Source organism: Sapajus apella, unplaced genomic scaffold (genome assembly GCF_009761245.1).
Source record: "Sapajus apella isolate SASKATOON/1434 unplaced genomic scaffold, GSC_monkey_1.0 scaffold1, whole genome shotgun sequence".
NCBI lineage: Eukaryota > Metazoa > Chordata > Mammalia > Primates > Cebidae > Sapajus > Sapajus apella.
In genome coordinates this window covers 66,474,147-66,479,067 of record NW_022436941.1, presented here as the reverse complement: position 1 = coordinate 66,479,067, position 4,921 = coordinate 66,474,147, and the positions used below count along the sequence as shown (strand labels likewise).

At 42.3% G+C, this 4,921-nt stretch overlaps 1 non-coding gene across 1 annotated transcript; it reads left to right on the top strand.

The window, feature by feature from the left end:
- Positions 1-4,334: 4,334 nt before the first annotated feature.
- LOC116554631 lies at positions 4,335-4,496 on the top strand. Its single transcript, XR_004270258.1, has one exon. It is a non-coding gene; the product is annotated as a U1 spliceosomal RNA (small nuclear RNA).
- Positions 4,497-4,921: the final 425 nt, after the last annotated feature.

The window sequence follows — 4,921 nt, the reverse complement described above, 5'->3', positions numbered from 1 at the left end:
CTCGCAGTTCTGCAGGCTGTACATGAAGCAGCATGCTAGCATCTGCTTCTGGTGAGGGCCTCAGAAGCTTGCCATCATGGCAGAAAGTGAAGGGGAAGCAGGCGGTGTCACATGGAGAGAGAGAGGACAAGAGCGAGAAAGGGGAGGTCCCAAACTCTTAACCAGATCTCTTGGGAACTGAGTGAGAACTCACTCATCACCAAGGGGATGGTGCCAAGCCATCCATGAGGGATCCGCCCCCATGATGCAATACCTCCCACTAGGCCCCACTTCCAGTATTGGGGATCACATTTCTGCATGAGATTTAGATGGGACAAACATTCAAACCATACCACACTTGTGAAAACAATAAGAAAGCGTCATTAAAGACCATTGAAATAGAGAAGAAAGACTGAACTCAACTCTGAATATAGCAAAACCAACTGGGAATTTATAGCCAATGAGTCAGAGTGAGGGTTCAGGAGATGGAAAATTACTCAGGGGGAACTAATTAGACATCAAGGATAGGTGGATTCTCAATAAACTGGCTTAGCAGGATTATTTGCTAAGACTGGGCTCAGCAGACAAATGTCAAGGGTGAGAGGCCAAGTTCAAGACCTAGTGAACAAGATGGCTCAGAGGAGCCCAACTAATGTTTGGCCAAGGAGGAAGTCTTTGTCAGGGGTTGAGACCTCTTGTGTTTGAGAGGAGTTAATAAAAAGCTAATGGGAATGTGAATTTCTTTCTGTTTAGCTAAGATGCCGGCTGACAAGCACTATCCTTGGGTAAATATGGAAGATTGGACTGAGCACTTGTACCTCTTGACAGAGGTAATATAATAATAATAAAATGGTAATGCCGGGCACGGTGGCTCAAGCCTGTAATCCCAGAACCTTGGGACGCCAAAGCAGGAGAATCACCTGAGGTCAGGAGTTAGAGACCAGCCTGACCAACATGGAGAAATCCCGTCTCTACTAAAAAACACAAAATTAGCCGAGTGTGGTGGTGCATGCCTGTAGCCCCAGCTACTTGGGAGGCTGAGGCAGGAGAATGCTTGAACCTGTAAGATGTAGGTTGCAGTGAGCCGAGATCACGCCATTGCACTCCAGCCTGGGCAACAAGAGCAAAACTCCGTCTCAAAATTATTTGATGATCTCTCGATTATTAAATAATCAACATATGTCAGTAATTTTTTGTACATTATTCCAAATCCTTAGAATAATCCTGCAAAGGTGGTGTTATCATTTTCATTTTATAGTGCAAAAACTAAGGTTCAGAAAAAGTATTTTCGAAATCAGGAGGGGAATTCAGGTCTGTTTGATTGTAAAACTCCACATCTTTTCGCTGTGCTGCAAATCTTACACGTAGCGGTTGGTAACGAATGAATTTGTAAAGTGAATGACTACATGAACACATGAACTTTATTTCAAGTCTAAAGTAGGTTTCCAGGTAAAAGGACTTTTTTGTCCCTAAACACTCTTAAAAATTCTGAGACTCTCATCCACATTAATACCCCCCACCCTCTGCCATTGTTTTACTGCCTCAACTTCAACAGTGCAGATTTATTAAAAACGAGACTGAGGTGTGTAACAGGAAGAGTTACTTGACTTTAAGGTGCTAGTCTCATTAAAGGAAGGTATGTAACTCAGTGAGCAGCTGGGAACTTGGGAACCCTGGTGACCAAGGAGGATTTGGTGTATCATACAGTCTTCCCTGGTGTGCTGATGTCCTGGGGTTCCTGACTGATTCCAGGATGCTGGTGGAAGTGGGGGAAGGAGAGAGAGTGTTTGGGCCTCACATGTGGAGGGCCTTCCTTCCTCAGCCTGCTGTCTGTGGTGGCACAGTCTGTTCCCAGAAATGCACCATTGATTTGAACACCCAAATGGCTAGGAATATGAAATCCAAACCATCAGAACTGCTGGCTCTAACTCTAGCAAAGAAAGATAAACAAAATCTTTCTAAACTTAGAAATGGTTCAGGATTATTTTTCTTTCATTTCCAGCTAATCAAAGATCAGCTTTCAACACCCGAATGTTTTATTAAAATTTTTCTAATTAGCCTCGTCATTCTGTTAATCAAGTGTGTTATAAGCATGGCTTCTTTATCTCTGTTTTGCTAATCGACATCTTTCTAACCATGTTAACATTTCAGTGACTTTTAAACAGCTCCCTCTCCATGAAATGGGGCATGTCCTACACTTCTTTGAAGACTGGCTGCCTTTCTTAGGGACATTTTTTTCATACTGATTTGTGTGCTTATAAAATATGCAGTGAGGACAGATGGACAGGAAGCTGGAGTGAAGAAGAAGGAAATAATTATCTGCCTAGTGCAAAGTGTGTACTTGCAAATTTCTACGTATGCCACGAACTAGGAAAGGTCAAGAAATAACGGCATGAGCTACTTAAGCTAACATAGCAGATAAGCTTAGGAGTTTCCACATTTGTTTGTTAATGAAAAATGGTGTCTGGCAATGAACTTCAGAAGATTGGATAGGTTCTGATTTTAAGAAGGCTGAGTAAAGACTTTCCTACTCCCTTTCTTTTAGATATTAGCTTAAATAACAAGGAGAAAGAGAAACAGAAGCTTTACTCCATCTTTAATGAAACTGGGTGGCATGCATAAACCTTCGTTGCAATGCGTGAAGGCTGGAGGAGGCCAGACGTGGAGGCTCATGACTGTAATCTCAGCACTTTGGGAGGCCGAGGCGGGCGGGTCACCTGAGATCGGGAGTTCGAGACCAGCGTGGCCAACATGTTGAAACCCCATCTCTACTAAACATACAAAAATTAGCTGGGCATGATGGCAGGTGCCTATAATCCCAGCTGCTTGGGAGGCTTAGGCAGGAGAATAACTTGAACCTGGGAGGCAGAGGTTTCAGTGAGCGGAGACCATGCCACTGCACTCCAGCCTGGTGACGAAGCCAGACTCTCTCTCCCCCACCTCTCCCCCAACCAAAAAGGCTGAAGGTGGATGAATGAGTGACAATAGACTTAGCAGAGTGGAGTACGGTGAAGGCTTCAGGGAGGAGGTAATGAGAAGCAGGGCAACTGGCACCTTCAGGACTTTGGGAAGCCTCGAGAATCAGAGGTGCTGGGTAACATAGAAGGCAGGTGAGGAGTAGGCTCGCAGCGGGGGCACTGGTGGAAAGTCTCTATGAAAAGCAGTTTGACTTCAGGTCCTCAAAGCTTATTTTTTGGAGAAATGGAACCTAAGAAGCTCTGGGCTCAAGGGTATCCAGTACACTGGAGAGTGGGGTGAGGCAGAAGGTGGCAAACATGAAGCTATCTCTGTTAGGGTATTAGAGAGTCCTTCCCTGTAGGATCTGAGCTGTCCTACATGTTCTGATAGTTGGAAACCCCTGAAAGCCTCCATTCGTGCAGATACAGCTTCCCAGCATTTTTGGTGTCTCATTCTTACATATGATGATGGCCAATGATCATCAGATATTTCAGGGCAATCCAATGTGAAATGCAAACCAAGAGAAGACTGAAATCAGAGGAGAAAAACGTCCATTCAGGTAGCAGGACAAAGTGTAAAACAAATCCTAATTTAATGTCCTTTGAGAGACATGGGAAGAGATGCGGCCATGAAACATAAACATGGTGCTATGATAATAGGGACTCTCAGAGAACAGGAAAAAGTTCATGAAAAGTACATGCTAAATGCTGATGTTACAAAGTCAAATTATGGGAAAATAAAGTTGAAAAATTCTCTCATAAAGTAGAACAAAGAGAGATAGAGGGAATTGACAGCCAAAACCACAAGGACATTAGAGAATTAATTCAATATCTACCTTCTGATGAATAGATAAAAATTAGAAAAGGGGAAAAGAAAAAATTGTGGAGAAGAAAATATCGAAGAAATAATATTTTAAAATTTCCCAGAATTAGAGGCTTAAGTTTCCAGGTTGAAAGGGCCTATTGAGAGCTAAACCAATGAAGGAGAAGAAGACACTCAAAAAAGCAATCAGTGTGAAATTTCAGAACACTAGGATAAAAAAATCCCAAAACTTTCTGGAATTCTGGGGGTTAGAGTGTGCTAACAGGTCACATGTAAAGGGTTAGGAATAAGCAGTATAGCTGATTTCTCAATGGCAACACTAAGTGAAAAGACAATAGAGTAACGTCTCCAACATAGTAAAGGGAAATGACTTTCAACCTAGAATCTGTATCTAACAAAACTATTAATTAAGCATTAGAGTTGAATAAACATATTTTCAGACATGCAACATCTCAAGAAAAAAAAGACCTGGCTGGGTGCGGTGGCTCACGCCTGTAATCCTAGCACTTTGGGAGGCCGAGGTGGGTGGATCACCTGAGATCAGGAGTTCAAAACCAGCCTGGCCATCATAGTGAAACCCCATCTTAAAAAAAAAAAAAATAGATCACGAAGGTGGTTTTCCCAGGGCAAGGTTTATCCATTGCACTCCAGATGTGCTGACCCCTGCGATTTCCCCAAATGTGGGAAACTCGACTGCATAACTTGTGGTAGTGGGGGACTGCGTTCACGCTCTCTATAAGAAAAATTTTAAAAAAGAAAAAAATAATAATAATAATTTAATAATAATAAAAAAAGAGACCTTCCTGCATCCTTTCTCAATGCATTCTCATGTCATACTGGAGGGTGTGAAATGAAGAAGAAAATCAAGACAAAGGAAGACATGGCAGCCAGTAAGAGGAACTGCAATACAACAGATTCTAGGATGATGGCAAGTGTCAGGTCTTGAGCATAAACACTTTATATTGGAACAATAGGAGACTATGCTCTGGGAGAGAGATATCTCCAGGGAAATGAAACTGATTATTTCTCTGGCTCAACTACAGGGAAATTGTATTGAGGGACTGTGGAAGGGCTGAAAAGATTTAGGAATAGCATTTAGCTAAGCAATGCTATCCCAAAATTAAAAGACAATTATTAAATTTAGGGTAAGCAAAAAATCAGC